Below are 17,208 nucleotides of genomic sequence, written 5' to 3'. Positions count from 1 at the left end.
CAAGGAGACATCTTCCAGGGGTCCTCCAGGGTCTTGACTGATCAGGGCAGTTCATCCCCGCCCCCACATATTTCCCCCTGTTCTTGGGAAATAGAGCCTTCTGCCCACGGGGGCTCAGAGCAGCTTTCCCCTGGAGGACTAGGTATCCTCATCCTGGCTGTCATTGCCTTCCCAAAAGGATCTGCTCCCTTCCTCCCGCCTGTCCACTTGTGTCCGTCTGGCGCCTGAGCCCGCAAGTTCTTCTGCACGTCTCAGACTGGAGTCAGGCCAGAGGGACAGAATTCTGGCTTTGGGATCACCGCCACCTGGCCCTCAGGCTTGGCGACCCCACAGAGAGCAAAGGTGGGGTCGGCGGCTGCAGCTCCTCCTCTGCCCGAGGAGGCCCCGCCCCCGCCCGCCGGCCTCCGCGGCGCCATCGCTTCTCGAGGTTCCCCCGCGCGGGGCCCTCCACTGCTGCTGCCGCCCGCCGCCGCCGCCGCCGCCGCCGCCGCCAGGGAGGGAGAGGGGGTCATAAATAACCCGCGGGGCGGCGCGGCCGGCGGTGCAGACGGTGACCCGAGACGTCCCCAGAGAGCGCGGGGGCGGCCCACAGACCCTGATGCCCCCGACCCAGGCTCTGCCAGCATTGCCCGACTGGCGCTGCCCGGCCGGTCCAAAGCTAGCGCTCCCTCCCATCCTGGATTGCCCACCTTCCTCCCCTCCAGAACACCCCCTCAAAGCCCCCTTTTCATCCACTCCTTCACCAATCAATCACTTATTGAGTACCAGATGTGGTAAAACCCCAGGAAGAGAGACCTAGAGGTGAGGCTGGAAAATACAGAAGAAAGCAGTGGGTCGCTGAGACCACAGGTGCAGGGGCACCTTCACTCAGCCTCCAGTTTTCCTGTGCTCACCCCAAGTACCTTAGGGGGTAGGAGAACAGGCCCAGACCCGCCCAGACAGGAAGGCATGCCAGGACAGATCACAGGGGCCCCACAGGTGTGGGCACAGCCTCACACACATGCCCACACAAGCACCCACGGCAACCAACAGATCCATGCCTTCTCAAAGGCACACAGACAGCAGCCCACATGTGTGCTCACAGCCACACGCACACCCAGCAGCTCCCAAAGCTGCTGGCACAGGACAGGTGCAGACACGGATGCTGACATCCTCAGCACAAATATGCACAGACGGTGTGTGTGCTAACTTATATGACAGCCAAGATGGAAGACACCACCAGGACCTATGCACGAAACATACATAGACACACGGGCCTGCAGCATGAGTGCCAGATGGATACGGTTGTCATGTCCAAGACAGCTTGTCCAGTTAAAGGGTCTGATTTGCAGCACATTCCATCAGGAAAGGGTAGATGGGAGGTCAGAGGTGACTGGCACAGTGGCTCCCTCAGACACCCCCTGCAGAAATGGTCAGAACCTTCAGGAAGCATCTGTTCCTGGTTCCAGGTCAGACACATGAGGGGCCACCCTGCTGGGACATGCCTCGCTGTTGGCCAGCTGTGAACTGGCTGCAGGCCATGTTCTTCCTCTTTCTCAGGAAAGTATGTGTTTCTGAGGCTGGTCTGTCCACTGACCTTTTGTTGTTGTTGTTCAGTTGCTAAGTTGCATCCAATTCTTTGCAACCCCATGGATTGCAGCATACCAGGCCTCCCTGTTCCTCACCATCTCCCAGAGTTTGTCCAGGTTCATGTCCATTGAATCAGTGTTGCTATCCAAGCATCTCATCCTCTGCTGCCCTCTTCTTTCACCGTCAATCTTTTCCAACATCAAGGTCTTTTCCAGTGAGTCAGCTGTTTGCATCAGGTGGCCAAAGTATTGGAGCTTCAGCTTGAGCATCAATCCTTCCAATGAGTATTCAGGGTTGATTTCCCTTAGGACTGACTGGTTTGATCTCCTTCCTGTCCAAGAGACTCTCAAGAGTCTTCTCCAGTACATTTCAAAACATCAGTTCTTCAGCATGCAGCCTTCTTTATGGTCCACTGACCTTAACTTAATGCCATTTAAAGAAGTAAAGAGTTAGGGCCCGGTGTCCCGACTCAGGGCACCCACAGGGTGCACACTGTCAGTTCCATGTGCCATGATATTCACCTGCTGTTTTACACATGCTGACATAGCTTCTCAGACAGATGAAGTGACCCCAGACACAAGGACAGTGATGCACATGTGCTTGACAAGCTACAGAATACACTGGGTGCACTGATGCCAGCGCAGAGGGAACTGTTGTCTGCTCACATGGGTGGGTGTCTTAGCTGCCACTGGCTCTGCATGCCTGGTCCCTCTCCACGAGTGAAAACACTCACTCACTGGCATCACTGGGGCACCCTGCCCAGTGCCATGGCCCTGCCTGGGCCTGAGCTGGGCTGGGGAGGCTGAAATAGGCAGTGGAGAGAGCAGACCCTGCAGTGTCCTGACACTCAGGTCCTCCTGGCCAGCCACTGTGTGACATAGGCCCCTCTGCCCTTACTGTCACCTTGGTTTCCCCATCTGAAAATGAGAGAGGGGCTCAACATCTGTGGGGTCCCCTTTGGCTTGGAGCAGACAGGGTGATATGTAGCTGCAGGGGCCCTAGTCAATACTGTGATGAGCCCCGGCGTACCCTCCATGTTTTCTCCATAAATGGTCTCAGAGTGCAGGAGCTGGAGGCCAAGCGAAGGGATGGGAGTCCTCCAGGACCCTTAGAGACACCTACTGTGTATCCCCAAGGCATCAGTCAAGTACCCTGGGGGCAGTAAGAGGGGGCTTACAGAAGAGGGGACCAGGTAGGCTCTCTGCCAGGCTGCTGGGTGCAAACTGAAGCAGAGAGGGCATCCAGACAGGGACCCTGAAGACCAAGAGAAGCTGGAGCTGAGGCGTTGGTTCAGCGGTGGTAGCAGAAGTCACTGCCTCTAGGCCCAGCTCTGCGAGGCTCCCAGGCTGTGCAGGGAGACCAGACTGGCCCAGCAGTAACCGTTTATATGATGGACTTCCTGCGGAATGTGAGCTCCTGGCAACAGTTCCCCAGACACACTCATGTGTCAATGTGAGGACTGTCTTTGGGGGCCGTCCCCATGTGATCCACTCCCAGCCCAGCTTGGCCTCCCGGCCTGGGACAGCTCCACCCCTGTTCACCTCTTCTCCCAGCACCTGCCCACCCTACTGTCCCAGAAGCTCCTTCTCACCAGAGCAAGAGAAAAAACTCAGGAGGCTGAGAGACCCTCCTGCAGGAGTCAGAGTGAGCACCCTTGGTTGTCGGCAGGTGTTCCGCAGAGGAGGGAGGTCAGAGCCCAAGGAGAGGTGTGGTCCACTGTTCTGAGGTCCTGGCAAGGCTTGCATCCACTCCTGCATGAAGAGGCAACCATAGACCTTGGAGGAGGTCTCAGAGACAGGCTGTGACTGGCTGAGCCCTCCAGTCCCGTTTCACTTTCTTTCCACAAAGTGCCTTCTCTGTGCTACATAGAGGGGTCACCAGCATTTTGTTCTCTGGGACCTTAGAGGGCAAAACGCAAGCACAGGGGAAGCAGAGTAGAACCTCAAAGAGAAACAGCCGGAGGTACCTGGAAATGGCCTTCACTCTCTCTGTCCTGGGTAATGGGCTCCTCCAACCTCATCACTCCCGGCTGCTCTCCAGGGTGCCCATCTCATGGCCAGTAAGTGGGGTTAGGGGTACTGAGGAACCTCACATAGACCACTGTTGCTTTGGATTACCATTCATTTTTCTTTCTTTAATGAAACTTGTACCCCAACAGAATTTACAGGGTTTCACTGTGCAGTTGGCTATATATTTTAGGACCTCATCCACCTGTACCCTGGTGGGACTGCTGCTCTGCACCTGCCTGCACCAAGAGGGGGAGTGGGTGGTCTGAGCCTCTCGTACGCAGCCGCACCACAGGGTCTCCTGGAGAGCCAGCAATCACTTTGTCAGCATAGATTTGTCCGTTAGGGATTTTCAGAAGTAGAGAGCTTAGGTGGACAGTGAGTTTTACTGTTTCTCCCCACAACTCTGACCCAGACTGGTGTTCTAAGGTCATAGGTTTAGCCTGACCCCATCCCAGGGCAAGTCTTGGACTCCCATTGCCAACGAGCCTTCTCTCCGGGACGGGTTGAATCAGTAACATCCTGTGGGGTGCTTTGATGTCTGTGGGCGCTGTCTGAGTGTGAGCTGCTGAGCTCTCCATGAGTCCATTTTGTCTTCTGTGCTGATGTCTAGGGTGTCACAATGGGTGGCCCTGGGATGCACATACCCCTGGAGTTACGCACAGTGCCCCGCATGTGGACCCAGAAGTGGGCTGGCTGAAGGGCACAGCGTGGTACTGGCTGAGATCCTGAGTAGAGCCCATGTGCTGAGGCCGGACCACACCTACCATAGACGTGGGAGGGCAGCAGCTCCAGGCCTCTGTCCAAGGCCACAACCTGATGTGTTCCTCAGAGCATTTAATAGAGTCCCAGCTTGGCACTGGGGGCTTCCACCTGCAGACTGGGGAAGTGGGAAGACTGCTTGGAGGCCACTGAGAATGGGAGGAGAAGAGGCAGTTAGCAGAGCAGGGGCTTATATAGGGTATTTTCACCTCTGTGTAGAGGATTGTAGGCATCTCGAAATATGGGGTCCTCATGCCCTGCCAGGTCAGAGGACCCCAGTCTTTGATCCTCTGTGTACATCAGATGCCAACAGAGTCTCCTTCCAGAACAGACACACCACCCTCCTGGATTAACTGGCCTTGTCAAAATCTGAGAGTTTGCCCCATGTCAGCAGTTGTATAACTTTCTGTCTGAGATCCAGTTGGTATGTGTGGGTTCCTGAGCACCTAAGTCCTCAGAAATGGGACAGGTGATTCAAAATTGGTAAAGAGCAAAGCTATTACTTGGGCTGGGTCATCCCATCTTCCAGCCAGGAACATGGCCCTCAGGAAACTTGTCAGCTTCTGCTCAATGCAATATACTGTCTAGGTTTGTCATAGCTTTCTTCCAAGGAGCAAGCACCTAGACAACATATTAAAAAGCAGAGACATCACTACGCCAACTGAGGTCTGTATAGTCAAAGCTATGGCTTTTCCAGTAGTCATGTATGGATGTGAATGTTGGACCCTAAAGACAGCTGAGTGCCGAAGAATCGATGGTATCAAACTGTGGTGCTGGAGAAGACTCTTGAGAGTCCCTTGGACAGCAAGGAGATCAAACCAGTCAATCCTAAAGGAAATCAACCCTGAATGTTCATTGGAAGGACTGATGCTGAAGGTGAAGCCCCAATACTTTGGCCACCTGATTCAAGGAGCTGACTCACTAGAAAAGACCCTGATGCTGGGAAAGATTGAGGGCAGGAAAAGGGGGCAACAGAAGATGAGATAGTTGATTAGCATCACTGACTCAATGGACATGAACTTGAGCAAGCTCCAGGAGATGGTGAAGGACAGGGAAGTCTGGCGTGCTACAGTCCATGGGGTCACAAAAAACGGATATGACTTAGTGACTGAACAACTACCTACTCACCTTCAAGACTCACAGCAGCATCCCCTCCTCCAAGAAGCCTCCCAGGATCACCTCCTCTCCTGGTAGGGCCCCAGTGTGCCCCCAGAACACCATCATACATCTAGTCTCCCAGGTTTCCTGCTGTGCTGCCAGGGCCCTGGGCAGGCCCGGGTACTCAGAGGTGCTCCAATCAGAGCAAACTCAGAGTGGGTAGGAACACAGGGCTGGTGGCTTGAAAGGGCCAAGTGGAGCTCCCACTGTGCTGATTTGGGTGGCTTCACTGAGTGGTGGTGCTGGCAGGCTGGGCTGGAAGTGTTGGGAGCCTAGGGAGAGAGTGTTGGCAGAGACTGAATTCTTGAAGAAGGACTTGTCCTCCAGGGAGGGACAGGCACGGTCAGCAGACATCATCCCCAATCCTGGGCAGCAGGAGCCCAGGCCCTGCTGGGTGGCCTGAAGATGTCAAGACCTCCCTGTATCCATCTCTGGGGATCCTGGTGGTTAGGCGTCTGCAGCTTCTAATAGCCAGGCCAGGCCACCATGTCTCTGGAGCTGCATCCTGGATGCTCTTTCTCTAGGCCCCTCCTCCAGCCCTTTGTCCCTCAGGATGCCCAGGCATGTGCAGCTGCCTCCCCCACCCCTGAACCCCATTCTGGCTCTGGCCAAGCTCACGAAGCTCCACCACAGGGGGAGGGGCACACATGGACACATGCCTGGGTGCACATGGGGTCTCCCTATTGACCTTCCAGTGCCTAGCCTGGGGGTCCAGCTGTGGCTGCTCATTCTGATGCTATGGGGATGGGGGTCTAGGGGGTGCCATTGTACCCATGATGGCAAAAAGCACCATCAGGCCCATCTGAAACAGCACAGGAGGATTCCAGAGACCTCCCTCCCCCACCCCACCTCCACTGCCTGCAGCACGGAGGCCAAGACTAATAAAACACCCACCTCACAGGAGACAGCTTTATCTTGTTGATCGGAAGTCTGCCAGCCCAATTTATGATGGAACATAAGCTCTCCAAATCTGAATTTATGTGCTGTAGTATAACGAGAGGTCAATGAGATTAAAAGTGGGCTCGTGAGAGGACCATAGGCAGCTCACTGCTCAGCGCTGAGCAGAAAGCCTCACAGCCCCTGAACCCAAGGGAGGTGAGGGCCCAGTCCAGCAGCAGGACAGGAAGGGGGAAGGCAGGGAGAGACCAGCCCATGAGGCAGGTGGTGACGGGGGAGGAGGACCAGGAGGCAGCAGGAGAAGCAGATGGAAAGGGGCACAGGCCTGGGGCCGGAGGAAGCAGAGGCGGCCTGGAGTATCAGGGCCTCCTGTGGGGAGTGAGGGTCTGGGGTGAAGGAGAAGCATGGGTAGGGGCGGGTCTCCCTCAGGGACCAGGAACCCCCTGGTCTGAGGACAGGTAGGAGGGGGCCCTGAGAGGGCTGAAGGATAGAACTCTGACCCTGGCCCAGGACCCCTGGTCTGAGGAGGTTTTGGTGGGCACGTGGCAACATCTTGCAGCTTAGGCCCATTCCCTGCCCCCTCCCCAACCCCCTCTGTCTTCAGTACCCGCTTGGAGTCACGGATGACGGTGAGGGAGGGGTATGCTCTGGTGGGGACCTGGGCCCCGGCCAGAGTGAGGCTGGCTTTTGAGCTCAGGCTAGAGCCTGACTTCAGAATTTATACAAATAAATGAAATGAAAAGTGCTGGCAGGCCTGATCTGATTACAGAGTCATTCATTCTCTGGTCGTTAATAATTTGTGCAATAAAGGATTGCGGCCGCTCAGTGAGGAGGCGGCTGTGGCCCAGCCTTCCCTCGGCGCCGGGGCCGCGGGAACTGGAAACATAAATTATTAGTTTCTTATCGCTCAGCCCGCCATTGCTCATGCTGCCAGGGGCCTGGCAGGAGCCGGTGGCAGTCCTGCCGCATGCCTGGGCCTGGCTCTCAGTTGCTGCTGGCTGTGGAGACTCTAGGGGGGGCCCTCGTCTTCCCTCCCCCAACCCTTAACGGCAGCACCCTGGAGCCTCAGCCTTGGAGAGTTTGCAGCTGGTGCCAAGGACAGCTCTGGAGCAGATGGAGCTATGAGGTTTAGCTCTCGTGCCCTGGACCTCAGCCTTCCCCCCAGCCCTTTCCACGCAGGCCTCTGTCAGTGAAGCCTCGTCACTAGAGGCTGGTAAAGTTGCATGCTTGGACCCTGGTACTTGTCCACTTAGTGCAGAGGTTACCATCATCAACACAACAGAGGCCCACGCTCCCCCTCCCCACAACACACCACCCAGGGTGAAGGAAAGAAGGAGAGATTGGTGTCTGGGTTCATATCACCTCTCCCAGGTGTGTCTGTGCCCCCCTGGATGGAACTCGGGGCAGGCGCTTGTACGGGCTGTGATGCCTGCAGCCATGGCACCACTCACTCCCTGCTCATCCTGTCTTCCTGGGTCCAGCACTGGGCTCCCGGGCGGGTAGGTGTGCAGCAAGCAAACAGTCTAGATATGTGGCTGGTGCTGACGGAGTTCCCAGTGCTAAGCCATGGCAGGGTTGGGCTGGGTGGGGTGACCCAGGGCTGTGCATCTGTGGCCCCAGGTGGAGCTGCTTAGGTGCACAGGGGTGAGGGCTGAATGCAGAGGCCGAAGACCCCAGAGTGCTCCAGACTGAGTGGTGATTAAGGCAATTATGGTGATTATAGAATTATAGAAATGAGCACCTTCAGGCCGGGTTCCCACCCCCCAAGTTGAGGAGGCTGAGGACAAGGCAAGGTCGGGGAGTTAGGGTGGGGGGACTCTGGGCTCCAACCATCCTGAATGGAGGATGTGGCAGGATCGGATGAGGGCATGGAAATCTCTCTCCTGCTAGCTAATGTCATTGGACCCAAACACTGACATGCCTCCCTCTCCCAGCTTGCTTGCATCCTGGGAACCAGGGTTACCTGAGGCCTACCTTGAACCCACCAAGTTGGCAGGACGTGGGGGTCAGGGGTGTGCTCTGCAGAGTGCCCGAGGCCACATGCCCAGGGCACTGCACCCACCACTTACTGGGTGTGTGGCCTTGGAAAGACCTTCACCCTTTCTGCTTCTGAATCTGTAAAAAGGGAGCATGAATTAAACAAGATTCGAGTGTATGTTTTGAGCAACTACTCTGTGTCAGGCATCCCAGGCCTGTGTGGGGTTGGGTACGTGCGCCTGGTGACCTCCACAGGGTCTGGCTGTGAGCCCACACCCCTTGAAGAGATCTTACTTGTTCAGATTTCAGATCCAAGTTTTTACCCTCCTCCCACAAGAGAATGCCCCCCTCCCCTGCCTGCAGCATTCACTGTTGCTCCAGACACATTCATTCTGTCCTCTGGCTTCTTGAACACATGGATATGGTTGTAGGAAAAGCTTCCATGTCCTCAAACACTCATCCTTTCATCACAGTCGTTTCTGGGCTATATCTTCCTGCCTCCATGCACATCTGCTGATTTTTGATTGCGTGATCACCACTGTGAGTTTTGTCGGGAGCTAAATATTTCATAAGTATCCTTGCACTTTGTTCTGGACACCAGGAAGTTACTTGGTAGCATTTTGGTCCCTTTCAGTTAAGTCGCTCAGTCGTGTCCAACTCTTTGTGACCCCATGAATCGCAGCACGCCAGGCCTTCCTGTCCACCACCAACTCCTGGAGTTCACTCAGACTCACATCCATCAAGTCAGTGATGCCATCCAGCCATCTCATCCTCTGTCGTCCCCTTCTCCTCCTGCCCCCAATCCCTTCCAGCATCAGAGTCTTTTCCAATGAGTAAACTCTTCGTTTGAGGTGGCCAAAGTTAGGTCTTGCTTTTAAGCTTTGCTGGGAAAACTAGAGCAGACTTTGCTGCTGCTGTTGCTAAGTTGCTTCAGTCTTGTCCGACTCTGTGTGACCCCATAGATGGCAGCCCACCAGGCTCCGCCATCCCTGGGATTCTCCAGGCAAGAACACTGGAGTGGGTTGCCATTTCCTTCTCCAATGCATGAAGGTGAAAAGTGAAAGTGAAGTCTCTTAGTCGTGTCCAACTCTTTGAGACCCCATGGACCGCAGCCCACCAGGCTCCTCCATCCATGGGATTTTCCGGGCAAGAGTACTGGAGTGGGGTGCCATTGCCTTTAGTCTTGGGTCAATTTTGTCCTACTTTATAGTGGCAAGACCCACTCGATACTCTGTCTCTTTTTCAGGTTTTCTGGCCTGGCTGTCAGAATGAGCCCACACTTTTCACATCCTTCTTGAGCTCTGGACATGACTTCCTTTGACCCTGTTGGTGGGTCTTTCCTGGCCTCTGGCACAGTCCTCACATGCACGGGCTGATCTGTGCTTTGCAGACTCCGGGGCTCCCTCCTCCCCAGGGCTCCATCCTGCAAACTCTTTCTGCCTTGGCTTTCCAGGCTTTAGAGTTCTGTGTCACCCCTCCGGGGCATCCCTGAAACTGCCTGGGTCCCCTTCTTGCTCCACAGCTGGATACTCTGGGGGCAGCATACTGAGGGGTCCGAGGACTCACCGCAATGATTCCTGCCTCTTAGGGTCCTGTCCTTGGACATCTAATATCGTGTTTCGAGGGCTGTTGTGTCCTAAATTTTGTCTGGTCTTTGAGTTGTTCTAGCAGGAGGGTAGGTCTGGCTGCTCTGTCTTGTCAGAGTGCCTGTCCCATGAGTTCACAAGGTGCCCCACACTGGTGCAGGGCCTGGTATAAGGGAGTCTCTTGACAGGTGTTTTCTGAGTGTCTGGGCCCCATGGCCTGTACAGCCTGCAGCACAAAAGACCCTCTGCCCCATCACTTGCCAATTCACCACAGCCTGGTAAAGGCTGGAACATCCCAGGGCAAGGGCATCAGAGGGGGCTCCACAGTCAAGGGCCTGGAAGCCATGCTCTCTGCAGCACTCTTAGCCTGTCCTCTGTTGGCCACTTCCAGCTCCAGGCCTCAGCCCATCCCTGCTGCCATGGGTGGCTGGTGGCTTTACTAAGTGGACCAGGAGGACATGGGAGGGGGGAGTTCGCTACAGCATGTTAGCTGTATAAGTGCACCCCATGTCTGGAGCAGCGAGAGCTGGGAGAGAGGCTGAGTCCACTCTGGGGAGAAGCCAGTGGGCCCGGGACCAGGGTTCCACCCATCAGTGGGGAAGACTTCATCACCAGCACCCCAGTGATAGTCACTGGGAGAGGAAATTTAATCTTGGAAAACCCCGGGTTTGTCTTATCCGCAGGTACCCTCTGTAGACTGTATGAGCAGCAGCCTTGCTGTGAACACACACCTGTCACACACAGGACACAGGTGGGGCTGGCAGCACCAGGCTTTGGCTTGGAGTGGCCAGTGTCTGAAACATAGGTAGGTTTGGATCTCAGTGTGTCACTGCCCAGGGGCTCCAAGGCCAGGGTGCTACTGACATAAGGAGCTTGGGGAGAATTCTCTCAGGCTGGTCCTCTGGCCACTGGAACACCCTGGGGCATGGTTCCCAGAGGAGGCAGACGTCCAACCTGCAGGCAGCCCTGGGCCTTGGCTCCCAGCTCTGCAGATGGATGGGCTGCTCCCAAGCAGCATGGAAGGTGGTGGACCAGAGTGGAGTGGAAGTGAGGGTGCCATCCATATGAGTTTTGGTCATGAACTGGGCTATGTTTCTTCTGTCTGTGGGGCAGGTTAGACCCAAAAGCTCCAAAGAACCTTTGGAGTGGTTGGTAAAACTCCCAGAGAAAGCCTGGGAAAGGGGCCTAGTTCTAAATGCCACCCACCTTCCACACAGCCAGCTACAAGTTAGAGCCTCTGGGGATGCTCTCTGGTGGGGGGATGCTGTTTCCACCCACCCCTGTGGACCATGAAAGCCAGTGTGACTCCTGGGAGACACTGTCCTCAAAGGCAGTGGCTTTGGGAAGCTCGGTACCCGAACAGCACAGACACCACAGACTCTGCCCCGGTGTTTCTTCCAGCTCCGGGCTGGCTCTCAGGTGGGACCCTGCCTTGTCCCACACTTGCTCCCTTGTTAGAGGCCTCCTTGGCTGGGCAGCTCCCCAGGCCCTGCTGTTTCCCTGCTCCCCTCTTGGGTACTGCTGCAACATTTGACTTGTTATTTCCCGACTCACTAACTCCACAGCCCACTGCCAGAAGTGCGAGCCCACAAGTTATCATTTCTTCCTGAGCTGTTCAACCAGCACTGAGCCTACCTCTGTGCCACAGCGTTGCACCCCCGGGACAAGGTGGGCGGTTCACATAGCCCTTTCTTCCCCGAGTGGGAATCAAAGAAAAGAAACTCTGACCCTCCTCTTGGAGCAGGCAGAGAGCCACATGTCAGAGCCCTGCAGGAGCTGAGGGACCGTGCACATCCCAGAACATCCCCTCCATCTCCTCCTACTCATCTTTTGATACCAGTTCAAATGCCGCTTCCTCTATGAAGCCTTCTGAGTCTCTCCAGACAGACAAGGACATTGTCACTTGAGCTTGTGAGCACACATCTCTGCATTTCCAGAACTTAGACTGACTTGCATAGGAATCCAACATTCCCACCTGCACTGTGAGTCCCAGAGGGGTCTCCTCTCCTGGGCCCAGATGGCAGTCAGGAAGCCTTAGAAATACGTGTCATAATGACTCAGCATTTCACAAGTATAATATCAGGTGCCTTTAGGGCAACCTATGACGTTGATGCTCTTTTTACCTCCTTTTATAGATGACAGCTGGCAGGTGGCAGAATAGCTTTGTGGTCCCATCCTCTGGACCTCTGAGCTTTAATCATACAAACCCTCAGCTGCTCTGGGTCAAGCTTGCTCCAACTCCTCACTTTGATTATTAATTAACTCCTTAGTTATTAGCTTAAGGACTTCTCATGGATTCCTGGGCTAAACGCAGAAGAAAGCAGGGGACCCAGAGGAGCCATTGGCCATCATCTTGCTGTCTGGGACTGGTGCTGAGAGTTGCTTGAGGTCTGGGTACCTATAGGCCTAGAGGCTCCTGTTTGGAGGACCAGGGGCTCATCTGACACCTGGAGCTGCTAGAGATGCTCTTTCCCATCATCCTGCCTGTAAGCCCACGAGCTGCCTGCTTCCCTCCCTCGGCACCAGGCTGGGCTCTGACACCAGCCCCTCCTCCTGTCTGCCCTAGCACCCCACTCTGTGGCTTACCCCATTTTTCTGACTCCTCTAGCTGAACAGGAGGGAAGGGGGCAGGGCCTGAGGATACGACATAAACTGATTGGAACCAAATAGGTCCAAGATGGCGAACAAGTCAACTTCCACTAGACCAGGAGCCTCAGTATACACTCACTCTAATACATCAGCAAGCTAAATGACAGTTCCAAGGCAGAGGTGCCATGACAGTTCCAAGGCCAACCATAGACGTCAAAATGTGGGCAGAGGCCCAGTTTCTGGAAATCCCCTCCCCATTCCCCAAATAGCTGGAATGAAAGAGTCGCGTCCGACTCTTTGCGACCCCACGTACTACACAGTCCATGGAATTCTCCAGGCTAGAATACTGGAGCGGGTAGCCATTCCCTTCTCCAGGAGATCTTCCCAACCCAGGGAACAAACCCAGGTCTCCAGCATTGCCAGCAGATTCTTTACCAACCCACTCCCCACCCTCCCCCTGCCCTGCCCCATCACTCTGCAGGGCTAACAGGCTGGTTCAGAGCTCACAAAATCACATATACATGTCTTCTTACCAATAGTACACTCATTAGCCTATGAAATTATTCAGCTCTAAGTGGGCAACGGAGGATGAGATGGTTAGACAGCATCACTGACTCAATGGACATAAATTTGAGAAAATTCCAGGAGATAGTGGAGGACAGAGGAGCCTGGCATGTCACAGTCCATGAGGTTGCAAAGAGTCAGGCACGACCTCGCAACTGAACAACAACATAAACAGTTGACAACCCCTATACTCTGGTGCTGCTCTTGCCTTCTGAGATGGCCCACACTGTCTGTGGAGTGTGTTTCTCTTTAAATAAATCTACTTCTTACCTATCACTTTGTCTCTCCCTGAATTCTTTCTGCAATGAGACATTAAGAACTGGAGCTTCATTAAGTCCTGAGACCAGGTGTATGATCTCAGTTGGAAGACTGTGTGGGTTCAAGTTCCAACCTGAGTTACAGAGTTTCTCAGCAGCTTCCACCGGGGATACAGCTTCTCTGCTCTGGGGTCTTATTCAGTACCCACCTGGCTACCATGCCTGTATTCTGAATTCCTACTGCTTTCCCTCCAAGGCTTGGCCTGCACACACCATGCCCCAGCCCGGCACCATCACTCCACAGGGTTAACAAGCTGGTTCAGAGCACACAGAATTACATATGCATGCCTTCTTACCAACAGTACAGAACAGGTCACACAAATCCACTACCTTGGCTCTTTCCAGGTTGCGTGTTAACACAGAGAAACAATTTACCTGGGTTTCCCTCACCCAGGCCCACCCCTCCCACCCCCGCTCGATATGGTCTCCTCTGGGCTGATTCTATTTATCACTGGCTGTGGATGAGAAATTTTATCATGAAACACAGTTCAGGGTGATAGATGAGGGAGCGGGGCAGGTGATCGCCACACTGCCTCCCTCTCCAAGGAGATTCCTCCCCTTTTACAAAAGCAAGGCAGCCAGGGGGCTGAAGAGGGAGGAACCACATACAGGGTAGTAGGTTAGGGCAGAGCAGGCGGGGAGTGGAGGAGACAGAGGACACAGACTAGGCCAGGTCTCCCATGGGAACCCAGGAAGGAAGGCAGACATGGTCTCCCCTAACCGAATTAAGGGCTGAAGTTCAGAGGGCCCTACATAGAAGGGAGAGCAGGGGCAATGTCCAGACCAAAAAAAAGTGGAGAAACTTTTCTCTGAAAACTGCCATAGTCTTTCCCAGGAGCATCAGCTCCATCTTCTATTTGCAATGAAATTCTCTATGAATTATATCTTTTCAACAGTGCTTATCTCACCAGCATGAGCAAACCAATACTTTTCAAAATGACAACTGAGACTTTATCAACTCTTGGTGGCTGGTTTAGGGTTTTCTGGAGCCTCTTCCAGGTGTTCCTGTTAGGATTCTAGTCTGAACAGCTGCGGGTGGGCCTGGGTGGGGGTGCTGACCTGAGTATCCACCATTAAGATCCCTGGCCACAGTGTGAAACCTTACGGGGCTCTGTGAGACTCTCCAGCACCGAGCCCTTTTTTTCCTCCACCATTTCTCATAGGCAAGACTATAGCCTCCCTGACCTTCCCTGAATTCCAAAGGGTAGATTAGAACAGTTGCCTCAGAAACCACCTGAGGCAAGATTAAAAGGACCAGAGAAACTCACCAAGAATCTGCATCTTAATCTTGTCAGCAGCCCTGCCCTTGGGAAGTATTGTAATAAAGTAAAGTGAAAGTCACTCAGTCCCGGTAGGACTCTGCTACCACAGGGACTATACAGTCCATGGAATTCTCCAGGCCAGAATAAACTCCTTATCAAATCCTCCTGGGTGGGGATGCATAGCTTTCCGAAGCAGGAGCCCACCATGCCCCCCTGTGCCTGGTCTGTGTCTTCTCATGGGAGACCTGCCCTAGTCTGTGTCCTTTTCTCCTGCACCCAATACTCTCTCTCTTGAGATTCCAGACCCCATCTAGCCCCAGTGTACAGAGAAGCTGAGCGTTAGCATCAAGTGGGGTGCTGTCCGACCGGCTGGAGGGTGCTGGGGAGCAAGTTCACCCCCTCATCTGTTATGCAAAATGAGGTCCTGGAGCTTCCAGAACCAGCCCCCTCCCCGCTGCAGGTGTGGTCAGCCAAAGCGATCTGCTAAAGAGGGGCTCACCCGCTTGGCTTGGCTCCACCGGGCCAGCGGCTTGCCCCGCGGATGGGCCTCGGGACACATTCGGCCCTGTAGGGGGAGAGGTGCTGGCTGGCTGGTGGGCACCAGCCCTGGCAGCACGCGTGGGCGGCGCCGGCGGCGACGCTGTCACTGTGGTTGACAAGCCCCTAGAGAGACAGTCCCCGCCGCCCGCCAGCCGCGGGCGGGGGTTGGGGGCCGGCGCGGGAGTGGAGCTGTCCCCAGGCAGCCGGCGGCACGTCCCCCGAGGTCGCCAGCGGCGGCGCGGCGGAGGCGCCAGGCGCGTCCAGGAAGTCTGGGCGGCCATCCGCCCGCAGCTGCCCCCGGGCATGTGCCCCAGCCAATCGCGGCCACGCGCCTGCGGCTCCCTCCGCCTCACACCCCTGGGCCCCCAGGCCGCGCGGCTTAACCCTTCTCTTCCCGGCTCTCCGGCCTGGCCGCCGCGCAGGTACCGGGCGATTCCGCTGGACTCGGGCCTGAGTGCGGCCTGCAGAGCCTGGGTATCCCCGGCTTTGGTTCTGCCGCCCGGGCAGAGGTCCCAGTGGGCCGCTCCGGAGCTGCAGGTGTGGGACCCGCGGCTGGCTCCTTCCGGAGCACTGAGGAAACTGCCGTCCCTGCCCGGGCCCCAGACCCACCGGGTTCTCTGCAGCCACATCGGCTCTCCTGCCCTTCCTCCCAACGTCACAGGGTTGAAAATGACAATGACTGTGACTACTTTTGTATTATTACTGTGCCAGGTACTGTGCTGTTCAGAGAGGTCCTGAAGCTAACAACTGCTGTGTTGCCTCGGGGAGCAGACGACACAATGGAGGCCCAGAGAGGCAAGGCCTTGGCCAATGTCACCAAGAAGGACTTCCAGGGTCCTGCCTCCTGCCTCCTTCCTCAGGGCTAAGAGCCCCACTAGCCCTGCCTGCACTTTCCTCTGCTCCTCCTGCCCCCTGTCTTCAGATTCTTCTTCCTTTGCAGCTGCTTCTTCCCCAGCCCCACAGCCTCACACACAAACCTTTCCTTTTAGCCACACGTTGTCTTGCCCCCGCTTCAGCAAAACTTCTAAAGAACTGTCTGTAGAGGACTGACAGTATCCTCTGCACTGTACCCTTCACTCTCCAGCTTTCGCCCTCACCAGCCAGGAAACCGCTTTGTGAGGCGCTGCCAGGACTCCACCCATACTTCCCCGCAAGCAGGTTCTAAGTGTTGAGGCCCTGCTCACCCATCCATGACCCTTTTAGTCCTACACCTACTGTTGGGCAGCTTTAACAGCCCCATATGATGAACATGCTAAGCAGTTTTTATTGAGCTCCTAAATACTTTGGCCACCTGGTGCAAAGAGCCGACTTATTGGAAAAGACCCTGACGCTGGGAAAGATTGAAGGCAAAAGAAGAAAGGGGCAGCAGAGATGAGATGGTTGGATACCATCACTGACTCAACGGACATGAATTTGAGCAAACTCCAGGAGATGGTGAAGGACAGGGAAGCCTGGCGTGCTGCAGTCCATGGGGTCTGAAAGAATCAGACATGACTTAGCAACTGAACAATAACAACTGTGTGCAGAGCACTGCTGGGTGCCAGAGGCTTGTATTCCACTAGGGGTGGGGCAGATAATGAACAAATAAACTAATTAATAAATAGGAAAAACTAGACAGTCATATGTGGAGGACGGAGAAAGAGTGGTTTTAACAAGGTCAGTGCTTCTGTGCTGGTTTTTGACTGGATGTCTGTCTTGACCAGAGGAAAGCCCCTTCAGGTAGAAAGAGGATCCCCAGGAAGTCCTAAGGCAAGACTGAGCTAAGTGGGTGGGTAGTGCAGGGATTCAGGGTGATCTCCACACTGGGGTCTGCATTCCCATTGCTGGTCATGACGGAGGGTGTTCAAGGCTCCGTAATGCCTGGGAAAGAGAGCTGACCTGGGGGCTTCTTGGTTCCCAGTCCTCTGGTGGACTGTGCCAGAGGGGATGTGGCCCCCAGGTAGGTGACCTGGGATTCCTCAGGCTCAGGATGAGGGTCACA

General features: G+C 55.1%; 1 long non-coding RNA gene across 1 annotated transcript; it reads right to left on the bottom strand.

Moving 5' to 3' along the window:
* Nucleotides 1–3,405: 3,405 nt before the first annotated feature.
* LOC120880598 lies at nt 3,406–16,344 on the bottom strand. The gene is made up of 4 exons (XR_005725064.1): nt 16,205–16,344; nt 6,390–6,478; nt 5,466–5,767; nt 3,406–3,876 (listed from the first exon to the last, which is right to left on the bottom strand). It is a non-coding gene; the product is annotated as an uncharacterized LOC120880598 (long non-coding RNA).
* Nucleotides 16,345–17,208: the final 864 nt, after the last annotated feature.

Source organism: Oryx dammah, unplaced genomic scaffold (genome assembly GCF_014754425.2).
Source record: "Oryx dammah isolate SB20612 unplaced genomic scaffold, SCBI_Odam_1.1 HiC_scaffold_21, whole genome shotgun sequence".
In the NCBI taxonomy this organism is placed as follows: Eukaryota; Metazoa; Chordata; class Mammalia; order Artiodactyla; family Bovidae; genus Oryx; species Oryx dammah.
The sequence above is the reverse complement of the archived record's forward strand: the minus strand, read 5'-3'. Positions and strand labels throughout refer to the sequence as shown.